This window comes from Coccinella septempunctata, chromosome 1, assembly GCF_907165205.1.
Source record: "Coccinella septempunctata chromosome 1, icCocSept1.1, whole genome shotgun sequence".
NCBI lineage: Eukaryota > Metazoa > Arthropoda > Insecta > Coleoptera > Coccinellidae > Coccinella > Coccinella septempunctata.
This window is the reverse complement of record NC_058189.1, coordinates 64,476,357-64,493,306: the sequence shown is the minus strand read 5'-3', so window position 1 is coordinate 64,493,306 and position 16,950 is coordinate 64,476,357.

Genomic DNA, 16,950 nt, shown 5'->3' with positions numbered 1-16,950 from the left:
TTGTCTACTATAAAAACTAGAGTTGTTATCAATTTATGTCTACATTTCTAAAGTTTTTTTCAAGTGATTTTCGCCTCCATAGGTTTTCCTCTAATGAAAGCAATATTGAATGTCGCTTATTTTTCAGATATTGGAAAAAAAATCCATAAAGAGTTTCAAGAAAAACTGTGTTTCAATTTCAAAAATCCTGCCCCTTATATTTTTACAGAATCTTCGAACTTTCAAATTTGAAAGTTTTATGTGAAGAAAAACATAGGATCAATCTCCTAATAATTTATCAAAAACTAATAAGAAATAATCATTAAATACTTAATATAATAATAAAAAATAATACTCATTACAATATATTACAGATTTCAGATTGTAAGGGGCTGCTACCAAAATCTATCCGTCTTCTAGGACTAGGAATATCTGCTCTCACACTTCGCCTAATTTTTCTTCTTGTTTTCGGAGACTTTTGGAGGTGTAGAGAGGATAGAGCCCCTCATTCTTGGGATGATGGTTTACAGCAGGAGCAGGCTCTGAATTGTTCATTACGATCTCGAGTAGGTAATACAGTAGTCGATGAACTTATGCTTGAAGGAAGGGAACCAATTCCAAGAACTATAGACATTTAACAATAAGAGGACAATGAGCTTACTGATGAACTTCCAGATAGTACCATAATGCTAACAATACTAGGTACCAATTCTAATTCTTCTAGGAAAAGCATTATTAAAGTGACATGTAATTTAAAGAAAAAATTACTCGATTCCTTCAGATCAAATAATATGAATTATTCCATATCAATGTGATATTCTTCGAATTAGCCATACACGATATTCGAATTTTCAGTACTCAAATAATTGAATTAATGTAGGTTGATGTCTATTTTGATCAACATAATACAAGTTTAATTAAAGGTGTACAAGTTATATTAAGTAGAATTGTAGAAAGATTCTACAGGCGATTTCTAACAAAAAAAAATTATAGAATATGTACCGTTTCACAATTTTGTAATTCAAAGCAAAAACTTCAATCCTAATCGAAAATCTTTTAATAGTGTACAATGAATTTTGATTAAGTAAACGAAATTTGCTCACAGATTCTCTAGAGAAAATTAGGACACCCTTATTTTTGATTTTAGCTCATGCGAAGTTACAGCACCTGAATTTCACTAAATAAAAGAAACAAAAGTAAGATTATGACCTTGCCACTCTGTGTGCATATCTTGTGACGTTGATTATTATCGATATCGAAAATTACTCCAATTGTTCATTCATTTCAACAACAAAATTCATAAAGTATTCAATTTTTGAAATAAAACTTGGAATTCTCAAATGAGTCCTCAGTTCATTTCATTTTTCGTTCTTTTTTAAAAATAAAAAAAATATATTTCAACGCATTGTGTTCAACTTTTAGTTTCATTGTCTTTGCTTCTCTGATGATTTTAATATTGTTGTTGTTTCTGAAACTGTTTTTATTGTAGTCTGAGAGAAGTGAAAAATTTGTATCTTTAACTGAAATATTATCATTCATTAAACAAGCAATATGTGTTGTTAATATAAGCTCATTAAATTATTGAGTAATTTTAACGTCCAAATGACTCGTATGGTATGTATGTACCAGTGTAATTGGGTTTAGACCTAATTGAAAGCATTGAACTGAAGTTATTCGTATTTCTTGAAGAAGTGAAGAATTCGAAAAGAAATACTTAATTCGAAATTTGCATCATTATTTGATTTCTTCCCGTAATATAACTGTGAAAGATTCAAATGATTTCTTTCGTCATTTATAGGGAAATATTTCTTTTCTTAGAAAAATTCGAATAGTTACCTGGCATGTTTGTCCTAATATGAATACTTTCTAGGAATTCATCACTTTGCTCATTGTCCTATTATTATTAAATATCCATAGTTCTTGGAACTGAACCCTATCCATTAAGATTGAGGTAGGATGCAATTCGTATATAAAAAGGAGTAGGAATCCGAAAATATTCAGTATCAGCTCAGCTGTGTCTATACTTATTTCGAAGGAATTTTTTTCACAATGGCAGATTTCTTCGTTGTTGAAATGCAAGACGTAATGGATTATTGTATCACCTGTGAGGTGGTAACTGAATCCCGGCCTGAAATCAAGAATGAGGAACTTTATACTCCCGCGATAAGACCGACGAAAAAAAAAAGAAAATACAGAAGTAGGGTTAAATCGAATACCCCGAAGAGGAGGCTGTTTGTTGTTCACCAGCAACAGTAAATGTTGCTGTTAAACCACATTACACAAAAATACCTTCTAGTACCCCGTGCCCCCACCTAAACCCGCCTTTGGCAGCCCCAACAACAAAACAACAAAAATCCAGTACATATCAAGGAGGATGATGCCATCTGCAGTTTATTTATATCTATTACTTACTTTATCTATTATTATCTATTGTATATATTTCAATAAATCATTATTACAGTGAACTTATATTTTTTTTTCAATATTCTACTTCATTAATCCATAAACATAATGCACTTTCGACGTAGTTTTTTTTTTAATCTGATATCTGGAAAACGATAATGAGTGAGACTTCTTTCATTAGTAAAAAGCAGATAAAATGAATTATTCCTTATCATATTCTCCATTTAATCAAGTATGCTTCGAATTAGAGTTACACAATATTCGAATTGTTCGATCGGCCGCATAAATATCAACATTCCGATATGAACATAGAAAATTTATAACATGTCAAATTTGACTAGGTTTCTATAGAAAATTTTTCCAATCAAGAATTCACAATCAATTCAAAATGCGGTCGACGGAGAAATCTTGTAATCAACTCGTTTATTAATTGGGCGATTAATGATCTCGAACATTAATCGCTTTCATTAATATCCTAGTTGTAAAAACTAACTATTTCTAATGTACAATGAATTTTGATTAAGTTAACGAAATTAATGCAACAAAATTTGGTCACAGATTTTCTAGGCAAAATAAGGACACCCTTATTTTTTGCCGGGAGACCCCCTCTTGCGAAGTTACAGCCACCTGAATTTCACTCTCATAAAAGGCCCGGTACTTTCTCGTGCGAATATCTAAATTTTTACGATAGATGAGTCTTATTCTTAGAATAAGTAAAAATTCAGTCTTCTCAGTTTCAGATAGTGTTATTCATCGAATAAATCTGTCATTGAAACTTAATTAAAAGAGTTTATTTGTCATAGATCGAATGTCGGTACGTCATTATTGATTGAATTCTTTAGATTCTTGATATATGGTTATTCTTTGTGTGATTTTCAAGAAATATTTGCTTTCTAGTTGCAATTATGACAACTTCTACAATGCGGTGTCTTATTTCATATCAATCAGTGAAAAGTATTATAGTATACCGTGTTTTCATAGAATTATTATTATTATTTATTATTATTATTATTATTATTTACAAACAAGAGTTGAGAATGATTCTATAAACTCAAAACAAATTGTCTACGAAAAAATGTTCACATGCTGAAATTGCACACAGAAAAGTAAAAGAAATCCATCACGACATCACTGCGAAGCCGCACTCCACCCGTCGAAGGCATTCTTGAAAGCATTCACCGATGCAGCACCGACAACATCCACAGGTAAACGATTCCAAGCTTCAAACACCCTATTTGATAGAAAACTCTGGCGATGAGTTGTTCTGAATTTCTCCTTCAAAAGTTTATATGAATGTCCTCTGAGATTATTTAAATTTCTCCTAAACATGTCACAAAACTCTTCTCCGAAATGACCGCGAAGGGAACGGTATGTTATTATCAGATCACCTCTTTGGCGTCTGTTTCTGAAGGAGGGGAGGTCAAAAATCCTGAGACGATCCTCATAGGAAGGACGATCCCGTCGGTAGGGAACACGCGTGTTCCATCTTTGCACTGACTCCAGTAAGTCCTCGTCATGTTTCGTAGATGGCCACCAGACTGGACCCACGTATTCGAGTATCGGTCTCACATATGTTACAAAAAGTGTACGAACAGTAGAAACATCGGCACCCCCGAACATCTTGTTGATACAATAAGTCAAGCGTTTGGCCTTGGCGCAAATGAAGGAGACATGCTCAGACCACTGCAAATCCTCAGTCACCACCAGCCCAAGATCGCAGTAGCTGGATACAGTTTTCACAGGTTCACCATTAATAAAATAAGCTACACGTGGATTATTCCTTCCTATATGAAGGACGCAACACTTATCTACGTTCAGAGGAAGGCACCAATCGCTACACCAAGAGCTAATGAGGTTCAGGTCGTATTGCACACTCTGGGTCTCAGTGAGGGGAAAGTTATAGATTTTTGTATCGTCAGCGAACATGGAGCATATCGAGCGGAGCAAACAGGGAAGGTCAGATGTGTATAATAAAAATAAGATTGGGCCGATTATGGAGCCCTGGGGTACACCAGAAGTAACAGGCCTTTCAGTGGAAAATGATTCACCGACTCTCACTTTATAGGAACGATTGGACAAGAAAGCCTGAATCCAAGCTAGTAAATTCCCCCTTATGCCCAGATGCTGCAGTTTATGTAAGAGTCTTCGATGTGGCACTTTATCAAAAGCTCTAGCGAAGTCTAAATACAATACATCAACTGGTACACCCATGTCCCATGCTCTCGTCCAGTCATTCAAGCAGTTCAACAGGTTGGTCAATGTCGAGCGTCCAGAAGTGAAGCCATGTTGTTCCTTAGGTATCAACTTATGGGTCGAAGCAAACTGGACGATGTGATCGCAAACTATTCTCTCCAACACCTTGGACACAGTGGAAAGCAAGCTGATGGGCCGATAGTTTCGTGGGGACAACTTGTCTCCCTTCTTGAACACTGGAGTCACAGAAGCCATAAGCCAGTCTTCAGGAAGCTTAGAGTCTTTAAGTGAGCAGGAAAATATTCTACAAAGAGGTGAGGCTAATGTGTCGGCACAACGTTGCAATAGTACTCCCGATATGCCATCACGACCGGGGGCAGAAGCAGTTTTTATAAGCTTCAAGTATTTCCTGACCAAACCGTCATCAATCTCGATGTCGGAGATATCCACCTCACAACGGGGCGTCCGGACGTCAGGAAGTGGGCCATTTGGTTCCATGGAAAATGAGGAGAAAAATTCATCAGCTAATTCGTTCGCCGCTTCCGTGGAGTTGGCACATAAATTATTTGATTTGTTTCGGACAAGTGGTACGGCAACTTTCCCCGACATAGATGACCTTATGTACTTAAAAAATCTCTTCTTGTTCTTCGAAGTAACTATTTTTTTTTCAAAGTCTCTTTTAGCCTGGTGTGTACTCTCAGCTACGTAGTTTGAATAAGAACGATGAACTTTGTAATCTTCATCCGATCTGGTGCGAAGATACCTTTGCCAAAGTGATTTTTTCCTCCGAGCCATCCTAAGGATTTTATCATCTATCCAAGGTCGAACTCTGTTACATCCTACCACTCTTGTAGTGGTGCATGCCTCCACAACTCTATTTACTGTATCTCGAAATTCACCCCACATCTTGCTCACATCATCGCCATTGAAAACACCAGACCAATTTTCGGTCGACAACATATCAGAAACTTTGTTGTAGTCAACATTTCGGATAACCTTTGAAGGGTGATTATTGGCCGGAAGATGAAATTGAAACTCGGTTGACAGTGTAATATGGTCAGATCTACCAAACGGCGGTAAGTATTCTATATCTGAAACCAGGTTAGTGTCCGACACCAAGAATAGGTCGAGCAGAGAGGGCTCTTGGCCCAATCGAAACCTTGTAGGGCGTTCAATCACCTGCAGGAATGCAGAATTGTTAACTAGTTCTGCGAAGGGAAACGAAGGAGAACCAAATGAGGGCAGACGCGTCAGAGGCCACACAATGTCAGGGCAATTGAAGTCACCTGCGATAAAAACATTCCTGTTGGCTGATAGGGAATCGGATAAGAAACGGACGAGGTCGAGGTCGGATGAGCAAGGCCGTGGACGGTAGATACATCCAAGAAACAAAGAGAAATGAGAATTGGAAATTCTGAGAAACAAGTTGTCGATACCTGGCCAATCATTATGAGAAATCTCAACTTGGAATGACTCTAAAATGGTGTTTTTTACATAGATACAGACCCCACAGTACCCAACTGTGACTTTACTGTCATCACGGTATAGAGTATAATCAGGAATCGAAATAGTTTGGTCACAGATAGTTTCTTTGAGCCAAGTTTCAGTAAAACAGAGGAAAAAAGGTCTATGGGCCTGCACGTAAGTTAAAATTTCTGAAAATTTAGATGATAGAGACTGCACATTACTGTACACCAGTGGCCATATCTGAAGATCATTTAGTTTTTTGAGTTCGAAGATTGCGTAATGGTGGGTCTTGGAACAATTTTAGGAGCACCCTTCACATATTTTATAGTTAAGTGACCTTCACCATCTGCCTGTCTCCTCCTAAGCTCCTCTCGGAGATTATTCATCTCCATCACTTGACCCCTGGTTTTATCCTCTTGAATGATGATCTTACGGAATCGCTGGCTTGCATGCAGACGCGATTTGTTCCTCAAGAGGTTTTTTACAACCTCTGGATTGGAGAACTTCATCTTCAGCCACCCCGGTTTTGCACTATCTCTTGCCGGCAATCTTAAGGTGTCCACCAGGTACCTACTCGCTGAACCATAGATTTCATCCACTATCTCTGCTGCTACAGCGGCATCTCCAGAACCTCCAGGCTTCTCAGGAACGTTCAACGCTATTATGTTATGGGATTTATTCACTCTTTCAATCACCTCGGACACGTCGATAGACTGAGAAATAACCCCGGAAGTGTCGGAAACAAACCTCGAATGAAGTTCGGAGACCTCAGCAGACATATCCGACATCTTACTCGATAGTGCTTCGTGGTTACGACGTAGGGAATCAATATCAGATCTGTCAAGCTTCAGAGCGGATTCATGTTGTGATATTATCTCCTGATGTTTCTCCAGGGTAGCATTACATTTTGCGATCTGCGAAAACAGATCTTTCTGCCTACTTTCCATGCGTTCTATACTAGATGACATACCTTGCATCATCTCCATGAGAGCGTTAAAGTGTTGAATGGTGATAGGTTCGTTGGTTTTGTCCTCCTTTAGCGTTTTGCCCGGGACCGTCTGGCCCGTATTCGAGAGAGGCAGTGCTCGAGAGCCGACAGAACCGCTACGCAGCAGACGTTCATTCTTGAAGCATGAGGGGCAATTCCACTTTTCTTTAGACTCCTCAAGGAAGTCCAGTTCACGGTCAGTTAAATTAATGCAACCAGAATGAAAGTTTTTGAGGCATTTATTACATGAAATTGATCTTGCAGAATTCGAAATAGTAGTGGCGCAACCGGAGCAGCTTCTCGGCATTATTATTCGAATTAAAAAAACCTGGATAGGGAAAAACAAAAACAAAAAACAGACTTTTCACTTTCTTGGGCCGATAAGAAAGACTCACACAAAAAAAGAAAGGTAGGCCTCGGAAAAAGGATATTAGAGAGATGGAATTAATATACGTTGCAAGGACAAGTAGAGAAGCTGCCTTTCAGTAACTAATATACGACGAATATCAGATCATAAGCTGCGGCAGCCGCTTCAATATTTCCTACATGCAACGGAGATCGGACAAAGTTCCCGATCGTTAGTTGCCGCATCCGCTCCGAGTTAAAGAATGAACTATGTTATGTTTTGCAGGGCGCGCTGATAAGAAATCTAAACAAAACAAATCTCGGAGTAAAGAAAAATGTAACCAATTCAGAACCCCAGACAACTCGCAAATAAAACGAAAACAACTTTTTACCTGGTAATAAAAACTAAAACTGAAAATACACTGCTAATACTTATACAAAGTGAAATTTAGGAGCTCGAATATACACGTCTGTCTTCAACCGTGAACATTAACGAAACTTCTCCTCCTTGTTATTTCTCAAATAATTTCATCTGAAAGCATCGAAATGAGGTATCCTTCCATAGGAAATTATTTGACAGATACCTATTGACATTGAATAAAATTTATTTGAAGGTGAAAGTACCGGGCCTAAATAAAAAAAACAAAAGTAAGATCATGACCTTGCCACTACGTGTGCATATCTTGTGACGTTGATTATTTTATCGATATCGAAAATAACCTCAATTGTTCATTCATTTCAACAACAAAGTTTATAAAGTTTTCAATTTTTGAAACAAAATGAGTCCTCAGTTCATTTCATTTTTCGTTCTTTTCTTTTCATTAAATATGAAAAAAATATATTTCAACGCATTGTGTTCAACTTTTAATCCATAATTCGTTGTCTTTGTCTAAAAAAAGTTAAAAATTTGTACCTTAAACTGAAATATTATCATTCATAAAAGAAGCAATATGTGTTGTCAAAATAATAACCATTGAATTGAGTATTATAGATCAGCTCATAAAATTATTGAGTAATTTTAACGTCCAAATGACTCGTATGGTAAGTATGTACCAGTATAATAAGGTTTACAGCTAATTCAAAGCATTCCACTGAAGTTTTTCGTATTTCTTGAGAAAGTAAAGAATTCAAAATTTGCATCATTACTCGATTTCTTCCCTTATTATAACTGTGAAAGATTCAAATAATTTCTTTCTTAGAAAAATTCGAATAGTTACCTGGCATGTTTGTCCTAATATGAATACTTTCTAGGAATTCATCACTTTGCTCATTGTCCTATTATTATTAAATATCCATAGTTCTTGGAACTGAACCTTATCCATTAAGATTGAGGTAGGATGCAATTCGTATATAAAAAGGAGTAGGAATCCGAAAATATTCAGTATCAGCTCAGGTTAGAGTCTATAGGTACTTCTGAAGGTTATACGAATTTTTCTCGAAATGGCGGATGGGGATTTCTTCGTAGTGGAGATGCAATATGTGCTAGACTATTGTGTCACTTGTGAGGTGCAGACTGAATCGCAACCAGAGGTCGAAAACCAAGTGCTATACACACCGGCAATACGCACTCCAAAAAAAAGAAAATACAGAAGTAGGGTCAAATTCAATACCCCGAAGAGGAGGCTGTGTTTCATCAGCAACAGTGAATGTCAAGAATAAACTTCACCTTATTAATAACTTCTACGTACCCCGTGCCCCCACCTAAACCCGCCCTTGGCAGCCCCAACAACAAAACAACAAAAAGCCAGTATATATCAAGGAGGATGATGCCATCTGCAGTTTATTTATATCTATTAATTACTTTATCTATTACTATCTATTGTATATATTTTAATAAATTATTATTACAGTGAACTTATATTTTTCTTTCAATATTCTACTTCATTAATCAATAAACATAATGCACTTTCGACAGAAAACGTAGTTTTTTTAATTTTAATAGGTTTGTAACTAATATCTGGAAAACGATAATTAAGTAAGATTTCTTTCATTAGTAGAAAACCTATACACAATGTAAGAGTAAGAATAGACAAATAAAATAGCTAGTTCTACCTATAACAAACAGCAGATCTGGTTTGTACAGTATCTACCGTAATTTCAAGATGGATTGGATAATATAAATATTCTCATGACTCTTTTGTTGAGAGAACAAATAAAAGTCATATTAAATGTTGCTTGTTTTCCATATATTGGAAAGAAATCCATAGAGAGTTTCAAGAAAAATTTTATTTCAATTTCAAAAATCCCACCCCTTATATTTTTACAGAATCTTCGAACTTTCAAATTAAAGAGTTTCAAATTTATTTTTTTGGAGGATCAATGGGGTAAAATATGTAAAGAAAAACAAAGGATCATTTTCCTAATAAGTTATTGAAAACTAATAATAATTCAATACTTTCAACTCACAGTATGTCTAAGACTTGGATGATACTGAATATTTTCGGATACCTATGCGATTGCATACAAATTTCATCCTAGTTCAAACTCATACTTGAAGGAGGGGTACCAATTCCAAGAACTATAGACATTTAACAATAAGAGGACAATGAGCTTACTGATGAACTTCCAGATAGTACCTTAATGCAAACAATGCTAGGTAGCAATTCGAATTCTTGTAGGTAAAGAAATATTGAAGTTACACGTAATTTATGTAAAAAATTGCTCGATTCCTTTGGAGCAAATAAAATGAATTATACCTTATCATATTCTTCATTTAATCAAATATGCTTCGAATTAGAGTTACACAATATTCGAATTGTTCGATCGGTCGCATAAATATCAACATTCCGATATGAACATAGAATTTATAACATGTCAAATTTGACATGGTTTCGATAGAAAAATTTTTCAATCAAGAATTATTCACATTCAATTCAAAATGCGGTCGACGGAAAAATCTTGTAATCAACTCGTTTATTAATTGGGCGATTAATGATCTCGAACATTAATCGCTTTCATTAATAACCTAGTTGATTAAATAATTATTTCTAGTGTACAATGAATTTTGATTAGGTAAAAGAAATTAATGCAACAAAATTTGGTCACAGATTCTCTAGGCAAAATAAGGACACCCTTATTTTTTGCCAGGAGACCCCCTCTTGCGAAGTTACAGCCACCTGAATTTCACTGTCATAAAAGGCCCGGTACTTTCACGTGCGAATATCTGAATTTATACGATAGATGAGTCTTATTCTTGGAATAAGTAAAAATTCAGTCTTTTCAGTTTCAGATAGTGTTATTCATCGAATAAATCTGTCATTGAAACTTAAAGTTTATTTGTCATATATCGAATGTCATTATTGGTTGAATTTTTTAAATTCTTGATATATGGTTATTCTTTGTGTGATTTTCAAGAAATATTTGCTTTCTAGTTGCAATTATGACAACTTCTACAATGCGGTGTCTTATTTCATATCAATCAGTGAAAAGTAGTATACCGTGTTTTCATAGAATTGTTATTCCTCAAATAACTTCATCTGAAAGCATCGAAATAAGGTATCCTTCCATAGGAAATTATTTGACAGATACTTATTGACATTGAATAAAATTTATTCGAAGGTGAAAGTACTACCTAAATAAAGAAAACAAAAGTAAGATCATGACCTTGCCACTACGTGTGCATATCTTGTGACGTTGATTATTATCGATATCGAAAATAACCTCAATTGTTCATTCATTTCAACAACAAAGTTTATAAAGTTTTCAATTTTTGAAACAAAACTGCGAATTCTTGGATGAGTCCTCAGTTCATTTCATTTTTCGTTCTTTTCTTTTCATTAAATATCAAAAAAATTATATTTCAACGCATTGTGTTCAACTTTTTATCGATAATTCGTTGTCTTTGTCTAAAAAAAGTTAAAAATTTGTACCTTAAACTGAAATATTATCATTCATAAAAGAAGCAATATGTGCCTTATCCATTAAGATTGACGTAGGATGCCATTCGTATATAAAAAGGAGTAGGAATCCGAAAATATTCAGTATCAGCTCAGCTGTGAGTTTATAGTTACTCATTCCGAAGGTTATTCGATTTTTTTTCAAAATGGCAGATGGTGATTTCTTCGTAGTGGAGATACGTGCTAGACTATTGTGTGACTTGTGAGGTGCAGACTGAATCGCAGCCAGAGGTCGGAAACCCGGGGCTGTATACACCGGCAATACGCACCCCAAAAAAAGAAAATACAGGAGTAGAGTGAAATTGAATACTCCTAAGAGGAGACTGCTCTTCATCGAAAACAGCCAACAAGGGCAGACGAGCAACAAAATGAAGAGCAGCTCTAAGAAATGAACTTGGAACAAATATTGTTTTGATAATCCCTTCTGAGTTGGAAGGTGTCTGCAATATGTGAATCTTTTGATGCCCAATGCCTTATAATCTTATATGAAGACCATGTCTTGATCAAAATGACTTATTTGAACAATTTTGTGCAATGAATAATATGAAAATTTCTTATTATAAAATTGTTTCGTTGTAATTTTTGTTTCAAAAATAACACAGATTTACGCTTAGTTTTTTTTTCTAACTATTATTTTTTTCATGGATTTAATTTATTATCTTCTCTTATAAATAAAATTGCTCAATTTTTTAGTTTTCTCGTAATATCACGCCCTGTCATTAGGATATTCGTGTTATTCCAATGCATCGTGTGAAAAAAATTCACTACTGTATTCAACGATCAAAAATATTGGGGATGGAGGAAGTTGAAATAATTTTTTTTCCAGAAATGTTTCTCAGAGGAACGACCGTAGAATGAATACTGACCACTAATTCAGGTATACCCCCCTGTATACAAGAAAGGCTATTTAAGATTAATGTATGATTTCTTTGTTCAGATTCTCCATAGCCTTGAAGTGAAGGGTTTCAGGAAAACTCCAAATTTTATAGATAAAATCTCTCATATTTCAACAGAATCTTCGAACTTTCAAATTCTTTAATGGTTATTGAGGTAGTATATCAAAGTATCGTATTATTCCTGAAAATAATAACAATAATACATTAGAATACATATCTTCATGACTGATTGGAATTTTCATTAGTCAATAAGTAAAATGAGCTAATATCTAACTCACTTCAAGGAACATTGTTCGGGAAATATTGCTTTTATTTGATGAATTAATTTTCTTTCACCAGAATAAGTAGTTTGTAGCAAGAAGATGACTGAATCTTTAACGGTATACATTCGGTTGGTATTTCAAGCGTTTCAATGAGTTTATCTTCAGTTGTTTCCGAAAAAAACCTTGATGGCATGAGAAGAAATATTTTTATTGGCTTTTTTGACAATCACATGTTTCAGATCGTTGAATTTCACATCATTTCATTTCTGAAATCTTTTCCTTAAAATTTTCAAGGGCCATGAGTTTTCAATTCATTAAGAATTATATATATGCTATAAGTATAAAGCATACAATTTGTTTCGCATTTCAACTATTCAAATTTTGTCCAATATTATATTGAATTGGACTGTTAAATAGTTATTTGTGTTTCACACAATATATTATCTAATTTTGAATGGGATGTTGGTATGAATTCAAATTAAAAGTACCAAAAACGTCCTCAAAAGCTTCTCTTCCTTCAAAATCGTCAAGTGACGGAAATTATTCAATTTTTCACTCTGTCACTATGAAAGCAAGTATCGTTTCATCATCAGTTGAGAAATATTTTACTTTGCGTAATTGGTTGCGAAAAGTAAAAGTTTCAAAACGTCAACGAGTTTTGAAAAGTGCCACTTTATATGTCAAAATTAGAAAAAATATTTTTTATGCTAAACCATATTTCTTTCAGTTATATTACAACCCTTAAAAATTTTCATTAAATAGAATAATTTGAGACTTATATTATTCACAGCTCACCAAATTTCATCATTTTGAATTTCGCTTTTGAATATATGCCCCAAAATATTCATACTGTGCTAATCCGTTGATCACCTATATAATGAGAAATATTACCTGAAGAATTCAAGTACCTACCGGATGATCTCAAAGTTCAGATGAATAGTCCTCTCGGCGAAATTATCTATACAAATGAGTACAGAAGGAAGATTTATTAGGTATCAAATAAAAGAGTAGAGATAAGAAAAATATTTGAAGAGGTAGAAGGAAAGGTAATTATCGATAATGGAACAAAGCGCATGTCTACTGGTGAATTTCATGAAAGTACATACCTATCTTTATATTTATACTTTTAAGAGTACCTATATCTTTTCCATTTTTCAACAGGAATGTGCATTGTTGTTTGAAAAAATTTGTAAATTGGTAGTTATCTGCATGGAACTGTTATAGCTCCTGTCATTGAGTTGGTATTCAACTCAGGTGGTTAATAATTCTTCTATCAAAGAATCTCAGGAAGGAGACGAAAGATATCCATCGATTTTGATTACATTTATTATTTATTTATTTATGTTGTCTCGACTGCAAAGATCATTGCCACGGTTACGGTCTATTTTTTAACAAAATGTGACAATGGAAAATTTGAAATCTGACTGTACAGTTGAATTGCCTTGATTCAATTTATAGTTAACTTTTTTTTTGAGTAATCCAAATGGAGGGCTAGAATTATTTTCATCTAGTAGTGAACCTTAATTTCAAATTATTCAAGAGGCGTCTTATTCTTCTTCTTATATTATTCTATTGATGAATATGTGGTTGATTCCATCACCGCTTTGAATTGCTTCAGTGTGTTTATTGTTTTAATTATTTTAGTGTCAAATCAATTTGTACATTTGTACAAGTTTGTCCTTTTGTCTTTACGTACTATCATTCTATTGTTAGTTGTTTTGAATATTTTCAATCTATCTTTCCTACGTTACTTATACCCATCAATGATTGTGTCACTTGGGTTACTATGTTCATAATTAATTCAGAAATATCGATTGATAGAGCAAATACTTGATGAAAATTTGTTATCAAACTAGAAACAGCATTACATGGACACGTTTTTTGGCCACTTCACGTGTTTCGCTGTGATACTATTATTCTCAGGTGGGTTTAGATTATGCAGACAATCAATATCACCTGCTATTGTGACACTGAAACACGTGTGTTAGTTATCCTGATGAAAAATTTTTATTCACTTTCTAATTCAATTCCTAAACAACTTCCCATTTTGATTGGTGATAATTGTTTTCACTCCCTCCAATGTCTCGCTATTTCCAATCCCCGTCTCCCCGTTAATTAGCCAGGTAAGCCCAACGAACAACAATTAAGCCCCCCTCACCTATAAAATATCGGCGGACACGTGTACACAGTTCGCGCGAAAGAACAAGCGTCCGCAATAAACCTAATCGCGTGTACCACCCCCATTTAATTCATTCCCCGAGGAGGGAAGAGAGTTCCTTCCACAATTTTACCGGGAGATATCTCGCTAACTTGGATAATTACTGTACCTTTTCATTGCGACAAGGCCCATACGGATTACGAGATTCTCAACTATGGCGCGGCTGAATAACAATCAGTCCATAAATCTGGGCCTATTTAGACGCCAAATTGCGCACTTCCACACAGGGGGTCGTTGGGTATGATCGCATCGACGCGAACACAGGGTAAACTCGGGGAACTGTCGGTTCTAGACCAGTTCTTGGAACTGTCGGTTCTGGATCAGTAGTTCTTGGAACTGTCGGTTCTAGACCAGTTCTCGGAACCGTCGGTTCTGGACCGTTCTGGAATTTGAAGGGAACTCTTGAACTGTTCTTTGGAGGCCGGTGAATATTTATTCCTGTTTTTAGTCCCTCTAGAACTCCCAATATTCCTTTGAGATTTTTAGAGATGAATTTAAACAAAGGAGTGTCTGAAAGATGCAGATGATATAGGTGCAAATATCAAGCTTTTATCAATGAAACATACATTTGGGATTTTTTGTACATGGTGTGAATGAAGAACTGGCTCGTTAATAAATGGTGCGGATCTTTTAAATACAGGGTGAGTGTTTGAATCGTACAAATATTTTAACAGTAGATTTCTGAGGTAAAGAAAAACACTTCTTTCCTTCACCACTTTTTCAGAATCGGCTCGGTTTAAAAGATACAGGCTGTTGAAAAACCATAAAAAAAATGTTATTTTTAGTTCTATCTCACAAACGGTTTTATCGAATGAAATGAATTTCGGAATAAAGTTTTTCATTTATTTGCTGAATCTTTTTCGAACACAAGATATCACCCACGTTTTCCAGTTTTATTATTATAATCATTGCGTACCATAAAAATACCAAAAATTCATAGAACTCAACTCTTTACTGAGATGTCGAATGAATATTTGAACGTTTATTAAAATAAAAGTATTTTTTATATTTTCTCGTATAATGAGCAGTTTTCGAATAATTTGATGTTAAAAAATTAAAAAGTATCAGTGAAATCTCAAAAATTTGGTACTTTGGCTGAATATAATTCTGTTCGAAAGATACACAGATGTGTAGTGTCACAGATTTAGCTAGTTATTCTGAAGGTATATCTTTTTATAAGGCTGAATAGGAAAAAATGGTATAGAAAAAAAGTGTTTCTTTTGAACCCAAGAATCTACTGTTAAAATATTTGTACGAGTCAATGACTCACCCTGTATACATATATATTTGTTCTTGAGCCGACCCTGCTCAGATACAGCTGCCTTAAGATATGTCACCTGAAAAGCAATTTTATGATTATTATTTTTTTATGAACCAGAAAACAGACAGAAATGAAATTGAGCAGACATTCTATAAGAGTAAGAAGGTAGTATTTTTTTGGCTGGAATTCAGGGGAATACCAGCACCACTTATAGGAATAAGTATAACTTTTTTCCTTATTCATGAAGTATACCATTGAAAATTTATTTCTGATACCTTCATCTATTTAGAATAAATTATTTCTTGCTGAAAGTAACGTTTTCTGAAAAAAAAAATATTTATCAGCAGAATCCCTGAATCGTATAGGCTTAAATAAATTTCTTCGATCTTAAATTCACCTTCTAGATGGATATCATGCTGACATAGATTCTAGTCAAAGATATCCCTTGGTATTCGTCAAATATTTTATATCGATGGACAATATTCATCATCCCATTATTGGAATTTTCTGTTCATTAGAACAATTCGATGGTTTTTTTTTCGCTCTCGATTTTCAGAAATAAAAAATCATCCTCGTTTCCAAAGAGAAATAATCTCCCTCGATGAACATTGTAAACTTTCACGTTCAAGTTTGTTCTGTTGATTAAACCACTGCAATTATTCCAAATAAAACTTTGTTTGAGTCCTTTCCAGCCAAATATTCACAATGCATGGTAGATTTCCTTCCACCCTCAGATCAAATTCGATACACTGAACCATGTCTGAAAAAAACATCGGAACGCGAAATAGAAAATTCGTTATCGTTGAAAGTTGAAAGAACAACCACTCTGAACGAAAAGTAGAAAAACACTCCAATCCAATCATCCAGTCCTTTCAGTGAAAACTTGTTGGCATGCTCGTAAATATACACTGGAAATGCATAAGTTACGTGGGCGCTCAAAAACTTTTCTTGTATTCCATTCAACGTGTATGTCGATAGAAAAAGTTTTCATTGATATAAGTTCGGTTATATTCAATAATGAAGTTCCGAAATAGGAATAAA